Source organism: Delphinus delphis, chromosome X (assembly GCF_949987515.2).
Source record: "Delphinus delphis chromosome X, mDelDel1.2, whole genome shotgun sequence".
NCBI classification, from domain to species: Eukaryota; Metazoa; Chordata; class Mammalia; order Artiodactyla; family Delphinidae; genus Delphinus; species Delphinus delphis.
The window spans coordinates 75,642,725-75,656,276 of record NC_082704.1 but is presented as its reverse complement, the minus strand read 5'-3'; the positions used below and the strand labels follow the sequence as shown (position 1 = coordinate 75,656,276).

Sequence of the window (13,552 nt, the reverse complement as noted above, 5' to 3'; positions counted from 1 at the left end):
ATGGTAGCCTTGGGGCAAGGTACTCGCTGGGATTCAGTATCCTCTGTCCAAGACACCTAGAAATACCTGCCTGTCATAGTGGTTATGTGAGGGGTAGGTCTAGGTCAGACTCTCTAGTGATTGTCCTGCTCGGAACAGATTTTAATGTGGCCCTCAGCAACTGAAACCTCCAAGTTCCACTTTAGAACCATGAGGCAGACTGTTTCTTCTCTGCTCCTTTCGTTACTTTGGCCCCCATCTAGCTCCCTATCTAGAAAGGGAACTCCTTGAAGGCACAACTCCACATGATTCATGTCCCTGGTCTGGGAGTTAGGCTCTCAACAGCTATTTAAATAAATAAACCTGGTGCAACAGGGCACTCTACTCAATGCTCTGTGGTGACCTAAATGGGAAGGAAATCCAAAAAAGAGGGGATATATGTATACGTATAGCTGATTCACTTTGCTATACAACAGAAACTAACAAAACATTAGTTTCTATATGCTAACATATAGTAAAGTAACTATACTCCAATAATTTTTTTTAATTAATAAATAAATAAATAAACAAACCTGGTGCAAGACACACCCTTCTGGTCTAAGCTCCCAATCCTCTAAATATCCAAATGTCACAGAGATGGAATAAAAAGAAGAGCTAGCCAGCACCTACCCCAACATATCCCCCTCCCCAACCCCATTGTCTGATGTATTGATTCCAGTGACTACAACTGATTGACAGCTGGATCAGTGACCAGCCTGCTAAAACCCAATGACACTTCCCTGGAAAGTCCCTCACCACTGTCCCCTCTCTGTAGGGTAGCCGCCAGCAGATAAGGAGCTTGGGTAGGGCAGGGAGGCAGAACAGCTGCTGGGAGCCAGAGAGAGAGAAGGAGAGGCAAGCAACACTGTTGTCCTAAGAGCAGCTAGCCAGCACATCAGCCCTGTGATTGGTTGCCACGGTAATAACACTCACACATTCACCTGCAGTGAAACTAAGGATCAGCACTGGAGGTGGAGAGAGCCTGGCAGCTACACTCTGGCCTCTGACCTCTGACCTCATTAGAGGAACCTTGCTGGAGTCCCTGATCTTGTCTAGCAAATATTAACTTTGTGCCTTGTGCCTTGTTTGGCCTGACACTTCAATCATCAATGTGATCCAGGCTTCCATCAGGGGCTCTGCAGAACTGAATATTAAACTAGGAGCAAGATAATGGCTGGTTATCCAGAAAATAAGAGAAAAAAAAAACCTCATCTGATCCCCTCTCTGCAGAGATCTGTATTGCCATTTGCTCAAGTTAGGTTTTTGTTTTTTTGATTCTGTGTGACATACTTTAACATGGCATTGTTCCAGCTCAGCCCTGTAACTGATAGGCCCACAATAGACAGTGCTACCCCTCAAATACACAATCATACACACATACACTCAGAGTCCTCTGCACCAGGGTCGTATGGGAATAAGGGCCCTATCATCTATCTGAATCGCTCATTTTCCAGAGCACAGATGTTTTTACCTCAGCCCAGAAATTACTGACAGTGTTGTCATTATGGTGCTGGGCATTGAGGAGATGGGGTGGCAATAAATGGAGTTATTTGTGAAATTCTACTCCCCTCTGTGGAATTCATGAAATGAACCTCTCCAGAACATTTGGTTAAATGATAGTTATTAAGCTCAGTGCTGCCAGAAGGGGAAACCCCAGTCCTTGCTTTTGGGGATCCCCTAGGCTAACAGGTAGAAAAACCTATATATAATAGTCTGAAGGCACAATATGATGCAGGCCTTAGAGAAGAGTCCCCATTATTGCTTAAGCAGAGTGTTGAAGTATCATTCTTCAGACCTTGTGATCATATCCCAGGATAAACTTGAAAGGCAGAAAGATAGCTCCTGGGCTCAGAAAAGCTGCCTTGATAAGGAGGTATTCAATCTGGGCCTTGTTAGACAGGAGTGAGTAAAAACAGCAATTATTTAGGGGAAAGGATGGGCAAGACTAGTCATCAAGGAAGACCAAGGGCTAAGTGAAAAACCTTATGGGCTTACCCATCCTTGTGAATCAAAGGCTTAATTGTCCTACTGGTTTTGGAGCTGGAATTCCTGTGAACAGAAGAATTAGGCAGACTGAATCTCAAAGAGGGCTGCTTTCCAGAACCTTGATGCCTTGGCTTGAGGGTAGTCCCTTTGGGCTTTCTCTTGCCCTTGCTTCTGTGCTCCATTGGAGTAGAGGCCAGCCCACTGCTCTCTACATTATCCCCTTCCCTGTCACAGGGATCTGCAGTATGTTGTGGAAGGAGCCATGGGCCACAGGGCTGTGTTGCATACCATGCCAAGGGACCCTGACCAGGCCAAGGCACTCCTCTGAGCCTTGGGTGCTTGTGAAATGGAGATCAAAATATCTCCTCTATCTACCCCCTCTATCTCCCCAGTCCACTGCAGTAATGTGAGGTTAGATGGGATAATAGACACCAAAAGCACTTTTTAAACTGTAAAGTGCAAAGCAAATGAGAAAGGTTGGCATTACCATTATTTCAGGTCAGATCCCAGTTTCTTAGAAAGTAGTAGACCATGTGTAAAAGGCCACTCATTTGAGAAAGCCATTCACTACAGGAAGTCCAAGGGACTAGCTGCCTTGGCTCATGCTGAGGAAGAGCCAGGTGTGAGGGGATTTTAAAGACATGTTCCTGGATTTATACAAAGTCCTCCATTAAGGGCAGTTTAAAAAGCCCTCTGTGTATGTGGTGGGAGTGGGTGAACTAGGCAAGGTTGTATCCCTGGGAATGAAATTCTCTTCCTCCAGCTTCAGGCTTTCCTCCTAACTAGGCCCAGGGTTATCTTTGCTGGCAAGGACCAGCCTTGAAACTATGCTGTCTCCTACCTCCCTGCCTTGTCCCTCCCAGAGCCATGTACCCCACTCACAGTGTCTCTTCCCTGTATCCCCCTGCAAGACAGTAGGACAGGAGGTGGCAGGAATCACCCATAGCTAGTAGCCCCCTAGCCCAGCCCCACCTAGCCACTTCTGGCCCAGGCCCCTTCTCCATACACCTTACTACCTCACCAGGTCCCAATGCTGTCCTTCCCCAGTGGGCTATGCTGCCGTTACTCGGGGCCACAGAGTACACTGGTCAGGAGAGTGAGGTGGGGCAGAAGGCGAAGGGGACAGCAAAGGGACAGATTCTGCAGCTCCCCCAGGCGGAGGCTGGCTCCCTTCATGGTTCCTGCCAAGAAAGTGGTCCTGCTAAATGCAGAGCCCCTCCACCCTTAGGTTCCTCAACCTGTATGGCTGTCTAAGTTTCAGGTGGACTGGTGGGTGAGGGAACCCTCTAAGGCTACTCTGTGGTCCCTGGCAGGGGCCACTTGCTACAGCTGTTGCTAGCATGGCCAGAATTGGGCTGTGGGCATCCCTTCTCCCAAGGCCAGCCTCAGGCCATTCTCGGACCAGTGAAAGGCTAGGGCAGAGCTAGGGCAGAGCTTCTTCCTTCTCCCCTCCTCTCAAAATACAGGCAGGAGACCAGTCACAAACCTGCCCCAGGAATCCTTCTCCATAAGGAGGTAACAGCTCCACCAAGTCTTAAACATTCTGCTCCCAGCCCTATTTCCTGGGGTCAGCTCAGCCAACTTAGAGAAGGCTGAGTTCAGGGAAGAAGTGTGTGGATTTACGCAGTAGCTCCAGAGGCATGGCCTCAACCAGTCATAGTTTCCCAGACCTCCTCCAAGAAGTTTTCCTGGGAGCAAGCCCACTCTGGGCCCATCCTGCCCTCATGTATGTGGAGGAGGGTGGTCTAAGGAAGGAGTAGTAAGGACAGGAAGCCCAGCCCCCCACTCCCTGAGAGTCAGCCAGTTCTGCACTGTAATCAGCTCTGCCTACCTGGGGGAAATCCAACAAGTTCTTTCAGTTTCCCCAACTGGTAAATGATGCTATTGAAAGTGCCTACCTCTTAAAGCTATTTTAAGGAAAAAAAACGATGTATATAAAGTACCAAATAAAATGCATTATATAACAGAGGCTCAAAAACATGGCGACTAGTTTTATATGTATTTTATTCAAACTATAGTTGGACAGTTTCTAGCAGCAAAACTACCTCAGTCAGGGTTGACTAAAGTGCTCCCCAGTGCTCTAAGGGTATGTCACCAAACCTCCTTGGGCATCAGTTTACCCAAATGGTAAATGAGAGTGACTGTGCAGTTATCTCACAGGAGGCTTTACTTGTTCTTTTAGCCAACCTTTGACATTCAGGAACTCAAAATGTTGCCTCAAATCAGCTACTGGCTAACAGCTCTGGATTACCTGGGAATTTCAGGTAGCCAGGTTCTCTAGCCCAAGCCAGAAAGGTCAACAATTCAAACTCAGCTAAAGTACCAGCATCAAAGGAAATGCAAATCAACGGATGTCCTTTATCCACTCACGGTACTTACCAGCTTACAAAGTGTTCCCTACTTCCTCACTCCCCATTTCTCCTTCCCAGAAATCCATTAATCAGGCCTGGTAGGGGATGGTAACTCCTTGTCACAGAAAAGGAAACTGCCTAGGCTTGGGAAAAGACTTGCCTAAGGTCACACAGTGGGATGATGACAGAGCCACACCAGTTTCCAGGCCTCTTTGAGTCCCAATTCTATGCCATTCTGCTGTACCATTCTGGCCCCTAATCAAAGGAAGAAGACTGAGAGTAAGGACTGTGCAGGTTCCCCTCACACCTGCAAGAGCCATCATCTCCCCCTCCCATCACACTCCTGTCCCAACCCAGCTGAGCCTTCTCTGAAGCATTTCCAGTCCTCACTGGCTGCCACTATTTTGGCTCCACCTAGCACATTCCAGAAAGCCTGCTGACTTCAGAATCCAAGAGCTGCTAACCCAGCCTGTGGCTGTTCTCCTCATCAGCAACCCCATCATCACTACTCCCAAACCGTGGAATATGTTCCTCTACTCCCCTTTTCCTTGGGAGATAAGTTTGAGGGGCCAAAAAAAAAAGGTCCAAACAGAAACCTGCCAGTGGGGACAAAGATAAAGGTAAAGATAAAACGGGGACAAAGAATTTGAGCTATTATTTAAGGAAAATGATCTTTGAGATTTGGAATTTGAATCAACCATTTCTAAAGCCCACAGCCAAAGTCTACTCTCAAAACCATTTTTTTCAGGACCTGAAGGAAGGGCTGTCTAGCTTGGTATTCTTTGGTGGAGCTGTAAAAGCTGCTGGCAGAGCCCCACCCAAGCTATCCCTGAAACCACTCCTCTCCTAATGTGCAGGCTTCCTGAGGGGCACCTCTTCTCAAGGGGGCATCCCACCAACTCTAGATGCAGCACAGACCCCAAACTGGGCCCTCTAGCCCCTGCTCCTATTCCCCCACCACTAGTCTGTTAAATGAATTAACATACTCAGCCTTGGGCAATTCATTCTGGCAGGCCTCAGTCTGCCTTTTCATTTCTCTCAATGCACCCTCCCTCATCTTATACAGTAGTCACCATATCTAGCACAGAGCAGGAGCTCAAACAACGTTGGTTCAACTGAATTTTAATTTAGCTGGAGTTTGTCAGCCCAGAACTAAAATGCCAGCTTCATCTCTTTCAGGCTGTGGGATATGAGAAAGTGGCCTAACCTTTCTGAAACTCAAACGCCTTATCTATAAAATGAAGAAAATGCTACCTACCATCTAGAATTGCAGTAAGGATTAGAGATGATAAATGTAAAAGACAGATTATTTGCCATGTACCAAGCAGATGTTCAATAACGTGCCCTTGTGATGGGGCCTCTTGCAGCTACCTTCTCCACTCCAGCTCGTCAGATTCCCCCCCACTCCTCCCGGTCCTATGAGGATGACAAAAGCGTCTTAGCAGAGTTTCCTCTGGTTCCTCCCTGCCATGACACTGAAATCCCACCCCGTGTCTCCCCACTTCCATCTCATCCATCCTGCACACCCTTGCCAGATTCATTTTCTTACAATCCTGATTTCAGCACATCACTCCTCTACTTACCAAATATTCCGCATTGCCTACAGGATCAAGGCCAAACCCCTTTGCCTGACTTTCAAGACTTGCTCTCTGCATGCCCTTTGCAGGTTTCCTAGGCTCATTTCTCTGCCCCTTAGCTTCAGCCTCAAATATACAGGGGCTTCTCCAGTCTGGGAGGTGTGGTCACCCAGACACTGCCTCTCCCTAGAAACAGGCCTTCCTGGTGAATGTTCTTGATGCTCTGTCTTTCTCCTCAGGCTGCTGAGGCTGCCTACCCAACTTGCCTGGAACGGTGGGGGCTCTGGGAGCCACCTACTTGCCACTACCCTCTCAGGCTCCCAACCCCCTTAGAGAGGAATGTATCCAAGGAAGGTGTCATGCCTGCATCATAAGGCTTCCACTATGTCAGTACTAACCCAGCAAGGGTGAGATCAAAGACAGGCACTACCTCCTTCCATCCCTGTTCAGATGAAGAACAAGAGAGGAGTTAACCCCAGGGAAACAGATGTGACAAGGAAGCCAAGGAAAGCCTGCAGAGGAGCAGCTGGGTGGAGTGAACAATAGAGACTCCTGACTTTCCTATGTATCCACCCCTCTGTATGCACCATACCCTATGTGAGAGACCAGGTAAGGAAACTGAGGTTTGGCGGAGGGGGCGGGGAATCAGGATCAGTGTGCTTAGAGAAAGAAGCCTAGAATTGGGGGGCAGGAGCTTTGTGCTCTCATGTAACCTTGGGCAAATAAATCCCTTCCCTGTTCTGGGCCTCTGTTTTCCCATGTAGAAATGGGAGATTGGACCGGGGATCTGCTTCCCCCAGGATGCATGAGAAGCTGGGGAAAAGGGCGGTCCTGTGTCCAGTTTTCTAGTGGCTGCTGAGTCAGGAGGCATGTTGAGGGAATGGGATGTTGGGTATCTTAGGCTTCACTGGGAGGCCTGGACGCCTAGCTGGTTGGGTCCACTGCAGAACAGAGGTGTACTGTGGCCCAGCCTCACTCCTCATGCCTCTCACTTCTACCCCCTACAAGCCCACCCAGCATTTTACTCTTTCTGAATGCAGGAGGCCTAGCCTATGAATATTTCATACATATACAGAGAGGAGGGGGACCACAACTGTCTGGGCCTAGCCCTCTCTCTCCGGAAGGAGCTGCAGCCCCCCGAAAGGGAGGGCTGAGGAGTACTGGCTAGAGAAGAGGGGTTAGTATCTGCTTCGAAACCCAGCAAGGGGAAAAAAAACCCTGTAGGAGATGAGAGCAATGAACGCTCTGCAGCAAGAAATGTAGATCAAAAGGTTGCAAAGTTCCCCCACCCCCACCCCCTGCAGCACCACCATGGCTGCCTCTGACTCCACCAAGCTCCCTTGGGCCATTTCCTCCATTGTTCATATTATCTCCTAATCCCAAAAGGGGAGGTGCAGGGGAGCAATGCACCCTCACTCGGCTGGCACCTGCACCTCTGCAGTGGTTCTGGTTTCCCTGCCTGCCTTGCTCGCGATATACTTACACACGCACAGGTTTGAAAAATAGACCAAGGAGAGGTGAAAAGACTGTGATTATTTAATTCAGAGAACAGAAGTTGGAGGTGGAAGAGATGGTTTAATGCCCATGAAATCTCCAATGAATTGTTAAGCAGAAGAGCAATGGTGGCCAGCTGCTCTCAACCCCACCCCCCAACACACACACACACACACAGTTGGTTTAAGCATAGCATGAGAGGCTCAGGTTAGATCTGAGAAAGAACTTCCTGGCAATGAGATGGGTAACTCAGGAATGAATGACACAGGAAGGCTATGAAATGCCTCCTCCGAGGGCTTTACTTTTATCACCTAGTCTATCTGCCAGGTCAGGATTTGAGGCAGGGGCACTGATGAAATAACACTGGGCATGCCCTCTTATAGCCCATCTGTAAATGAGGGGGCTGGAAGCCCTTCTCCCTCTTTGATTCTACAAGCAAGCCAGACTTGTTGCTATTTCTCTCATTCCCTTCATCCCCTGGTTCAGAGATTGTAAATGTAACAGTTCTTGAGGAATTTTTAAAACCTCCACTATACTAGGAGAGAATCACTGGACTGCCAACTTCTTTCAATTACCTCCCTTCCTGAAACTTTCAGCCCCTGACAGGCTGTAGACCAAGACTAAAACGCAAGAGACATGCCAGGGGAGGAGTTCCTAGCAAGCTAACTTAGCATCCCTTCACTCTTGATGAATGGGTGAGGTAAGATGAGGGGTTAGTTAATGCAATTTGTGCTGATTTGTGTTGAATGGAGGCTGCTGGAGACAGTGGGATACAGTGGAGTCACTGCACAGGAGGCAGCAGCCTCTCCCTAAATGCTGTGTGACGTTAAGCAAGTCCCTGCTGCTTTCCAATGCCTCAGGATTCCCATCTGTAAACATAGGTGTCCAAACTGGTGCTCCGTGAAGGCCTGTCCAGCTGGGAGAAAAAGGATCAGCAGAGGCCTGAGGGACACTTAGCCTCCACCATGTTGGTATGTAGGCTCCAGGCTCCCTCCTTTCCCCCAACCCCCTGCAAGGCCAAAGAGAGGCTGACAAGATACAGTTTCCCTCTAGAGATAGCCTGCCCCCCAGTTCTTTCAGATCCAAAGGTGGCCTCTTACCTGCCCAATTTATGGTGCTCTTCCTATCCCTTTCTAAGACCCCATTCTAAAACCCTTTCTAAAATCCCATTTTATTGTGGCATGTCTGCACACCAAAAATATCAAAACCTCCCAATTCCCCATTCTTTGATGGCCCCTTCCTCCATTCCCCCAAGATCAGATCCTCATTCCACAACCTGGCATTTGGGAACACCACCACCACTGGGCCCCAACATCCTCTCTACCTTACAGTATCAACCAGAAAAGACTGTCACTGCACTCAGCCTGCTTGCAAGCCACCCGCTCCTACTCGTAATTTTGCTTATACCACTATCCTTTGCCTAACCAAACCCCTCTAATTTCTGGAGGCTTCCCAGGACAATTCCCCTGTATATACAGATCTCTCATCTCTCTCCATAGTAGTTTGCCTCTAGACTCATGAATCAGCAACCAAAGGTAGTGTAGTCTGGGGACTGGGCAGTCCAGGTCCTGAGCTTATTGAAGGGAGACATCATGATTTATTTACTTTTAATTTTAGATGTAACCTACCCCCTTCTCAATCTTCATTAAGTATACTCAATAAATATCTGAGCCTTCAGTATCATTTTTCTAATCATTTTCATATGAACCAGGACAAGTGCCAGTGGAGAGGTAAAGGTCTCCAAAGCTTTACAGATGGCAAGTCCTTCCGGAGCATTCATTAACTGCTATGCATTGCTAGGCTTTGAGGGGATTGTGGCTGAGATCCAGGTTTCCTTTACCCCCCTGAGAGGTTCCAAAAGAACCCAAACATCCATGATATCAGGGAGACAAAGTAGAGGCAGGGAAACTCAATTATTATTTGTCTCCTATTGTAATTTAAGCCCCAAAATGCCCAAGGGATGCAGGCAGCCTGGAGGAGTTCTGAGTTCTGAGAAAGAAGAGGTCATCATGGACTGCAAGAGACAGGCAGGAAAGGCACTAAGGAGATAGGCCCAGAGCTGAGAGGGAAGAGAATTTGGACAGTGCAGGGTGAGTGGGTTTGGGTGTGGGGAGGGAGTTATATAGGGCAGGTATGTTAGATGGCTGTTGGTTTGAGGCAGTGCAGAGGACATGTCCAGCTCTGGGCCGGGGATGCGCAGCTGCAAGTAGGGGGACTGTACTGGTGCTTGGTCAAAGTGAGAGGAGGTGACTGTAGTGTAGTATCTGCAGTCCTGGCTAGTGTCACAAAGGTCCCCAGCTAGCCTTCCCTTAAGTGAGTGATTTATTGGATCTCACTGTCTCCTCTCAAAGGTGCCTAGGCTTTGCCTGGGCCCTGCAGTCCACAGAGTTCTCCACCCTCAGAGGTGGGTCAAATGTCCAAGAAGAGCCTTTCAAGCCCCTAGGTAGCTCCCTCCCTCTTGTTCCTCAGAAAGGCCTAGAGTCTATTGCCAGAGGCACACAGCAGTGGATGGGGCCGAATGAGCGGAGCTGCACTCGGGGAGGGGGCTCTGCTGGAATCCCCAAGGGGTGGGGTGCAGAGTCCAACAGCGCAGCACCCTCCACCCAGCCCAGATGAATGCAGCAGGCAGGCAAAGCTGCAGAGGGAGATGTTAGTGTGTGAGGGGCAAAGGCTCACCTTGACCCCGCGGCCCGTGCCAAGACAAGTCTGGCCAAACCGAGGCCGGCTCTGCGGAGCCAGTCCAGCTGCCGCCTGGGCTGTGGCGCGCCTGGAGGGCACAAACCCTCACCACCGGAAAGCCTAGGCAAAGTCCAGCGGTCACCAGTGTCAAAGGTGTCTGCAGCAGACAATGACAGCAGCCTGGCAGCCTGGGTATTTTAAGTAACTGCGAAGTTGGAGGGTTTGGCTGCCTCTCTAGCTCTCTCACACACACCCAAACGGTTCGTTCCCTACTACAATAATTGCTCCCTCGGCCTCTGGCACAGAACACCCTCCCCCCCACATACACACACACACCCCACCATGCTTATCGCTATTTTTAAACCGTTGACTGGAGAGAAAAACGCGGCCAGTGCCCTCCAAGGGGAGAGGAGGCGAGGGGCGGGGGGCGGGGTAGGTGGGGGACACAAAGCGGCCTTGCAGCTCTAACCCAAGGACTAGCTTGAGCTGCTGCACTAACGCAAGGTACAGCGAGAGCCGGGTTGCCAGCCCGCCTGCCCGCGGAGGCGGGGGGGGGGGGGGGGGGGGGGGGCGCCAGATGCGCCTGGAGGCCCAGGAGCAGGGGGCGCGGCTGTTGGGGCCTCAAGGCCGACGTTCCAAAGGGAAGTGAGCAGACCACAGGCCCAACTGAGTTCCCCCAGGGAGGAGGCAGACAATGTAGATACCCCAATCCACGCCAAAGTAAGTACCCGTCGGGCCCAGCCTAGCGCGCTGGCTTCGTCCCTAGAGGACAGGGAGAGGCAGGAGATGCGCAGGGGAGGGGAGGGGAGGGGAGGGGAGGGGCGGGGCGGCAGACGAGCCGCTGGGGTGAGCAATACCCGCGTAACACAGCTGTTCCAGCTAATGTGCTACAACAAAGCTGTAAAGCTCCTGGCCTACAAATGCACCGCTGGGAGTGCTGGTTGGCTGCTCCCCTCCCGAGACCGCAGGGCAGCACGTGCGGGCCCCATCCCCGCCTCCCCCGAGAGCCCCAAGGCATGGCCCAGGATAGCCCGCCGGCCTGCCCACCTCTTCTCCGCCTCTAGCCGCGGTCGCTTGCGCCCAGGGGACACTGCTCTGGCCCTCACCGGACAGTCCTCAAAGCGGGTTTCAAAGGGGAGCGCAGAGCGGTCCGGATGCCGACCAGCCCAGCCCTTAGAGCTCCTCTCCAGGCGGCCAGAGCGGAGCACGCGAGACTGCATTGGACGGCGGGCAGGCGGAGGCTCCTGGCCGCGCGCAATGCTTACCCGGCCCGGTCCGGTTTCCAGCCCGCTTATTGTCTTTTGCGCCTCCCTGGCCGGGGCTGGAACCTTGGCTGCCACGGCTGAGAGTGTCGCCACAGCCACCCCTGCCGCCGCCGCGGCTCCAGTCACCTCCTGCACCGGCTCCCCTACCCCAAGCTCTGGGCAGCTCCCCCATACCCTTCCCCCCGGACTCCACAGCCACAGGGTGGGGCATCGGCGCCCTGATTGGCAGGCGTATGGCCCAATCGCCACGGTGAGAAGGCGTTTCCCGACTCGCCCAATGTTTTCCTTGGTGCGTTTCTCTTTAAATGCAAATAAGCGCGGGCGTGGTGTTGGCAGGGGACGTAGAGGCTGCAGAGCCCCTCGCTGGGACTCCCCACTCCCCCCTCCACGCCGGGCTGGTCGCTGCTTGGCGACACCGCAAGCTCTAGGGGCCGGTCCCGCCCGGATGGGGCTCGCTGGAGCCTTGGAGCTCGGTTTCGATTTTGCATGCGTTCCCATTTCCGTGGCCGCGGTGCAATCGCGCTGCGGCGCCCTGGCCGCCACCCGGCAGTTTATTCCAGAGCAAGAGGCCGGCGGGGGGAGGCGGGGGCGGAGAGGTTGGGGACTACAAAGCCCCTTGGCACCTTGCCGGGCCCATCCTTAGGCATAGAAACAGGGCCCCGGGGCACGCGCCCCTGGGCCGCGCCGAGGGACTCACCTGCCAGGAAAGCGAATTGCAGCGCCCGCGTCCCAGCTTCCTCCGCCTCTTTGGCACGCTGGAGCCTTAAGAGACCATAGAGTCCAGCTTCCACCAGTTACTGAAGGGCCTGCTGCTGCCCAGAGAAGAGAAAGTGCTTCCCCAAGGTCACCTACCCTGCCAGCGACTGGGGCAGATTTGGAGTTCAGAACCCAGGCTCCCAGTCCAGGGCTGCTTTCACTTTTCTCTGTAAAGACCTGTTTTCGTGATTGACCCTCACCCAAATTTCCCAACTTTTACGGAACTTGAGGGGATCCCCAAAGTCTCTAGTGGCCTCCTCAACCTTTTAATGGTGAGCTAGGCTTTGTGCAGTTTCCTGTCCCTGAAAAATATGGATATTTAGAGAAAAATCTTGTCTGGGCCCAGACTGGAGGTCAAAGTTGAAGGTGGAGTGAGGAGGCCTGTACTAGCTTTGCCGCTGATGTGTCAGATGTGGCAGGGGGCCAGCCTTGAACTTCGGTGGTCTCTAACTAGCCTGAGGGCATTAAGTGGCATTGGTGGCTGCCAGGGTCAGGTGAGCAGAGGAAACAAAGAATCCAGTTCTACCACTAGCTCAAGAATATCCAGAAGGCCCAGCCCTAAAACGCTGTGAAAGTCTAAAAAGCAGGGGGTTGGGGGTGGAGGTGGTAAAGTTGAGGAGAGGGGAGGGGTTAGAGAACAATGCTTGCCATTTTTGCATTGCAGGAGGAGTGTTCTCTGCTGCTCTATTGGGTCCTGTCTGCCTTGAAAAGATCCAGCTGCTAAACTAGTAAGAGGAGGACTGCTGCCCCTGCATGTGTGGGGCACAGGAAGTGACATGGCTGCTAGAGCTGGGATCTGGCTCCTACTCTGCCTCAGAGTTGCTGTATGACCTTGGCCAGTCCGTTTTCTTCTCTGGGCCAGTCCATTACCCCATCTCCACAAGGAGGGAGTAAGACTGTTCAAGCTCATTGATGTCTTCCAACTCGGACAGTTCAACTCAATTCTTTTTATAATATTATGTGACTTTCCATGACATTCTATACATGGCCAACAAAAATCAGTATTTGAACATCAGACCTCCTCTCCTAGTCCTAGGTCCAAATAAATGTCAGGGAGGAGGGGGCTGTGGCTAACTCATTGTGCAACTTTGTTGGGCAAGTGCCTTCTTCTCCCTAGCCTCAGTTTCCCCATCAGAATGGCTGGACTATAATGTTTCCCTGGTGCTGTGCTTTCCTGCTTTGCAAAGTCCTGATTCTCATTTATTGGACCTGATTTGGAGGTGTCTTTTTTTTTTTCCCAGCACCTCCTTCATAGGCTTTCTCACTGCCTCGTGCCTCTGGTTGCCTGCCATCTGTTCCCTTTTCACCCAGAACCTTGATTCACTGGAGTAGACCAAAGATTACAATTTGGAGAAGACAGTTTCCAAATCTGGAGCCCAGGTAAACACAGGGCCAGGACAGTCTCAGCTGTGGTAACAGGGAGAAG

At 51.4% G+C, this 13,552-nt stretch overlaps 1 protein-coding gene across 3 annotated transcripts in view; it reads right to left on the bottom strand.

Moving 5' to 3' along the window:
* Nucleotides 1–12,103, bottom strand: part of AMER1 (APC membrane recruitment protein 1) — a 30,971-nt gene extending 18,868 nt beyond the window's left edge. Inside the window, exon 1 of one of the 3 annotated variants that reach the window (XR_009518035.1) lies at nt 11,371–11,505. The gene's annotated coding sequence lies outside the window, so the exon portion shown is untranslated. Of the gene's footprint in view, nt 1–11,370; nt 11,506–12,067 lie in introns of those variants that run through there. The other 2 variants (XM_060002714.1, XM_060002713.1) reach the window with 2 other exon arrangements.
* Nucleotides 12,104–13,552: the final 1,449 nt, after the last annotated feature.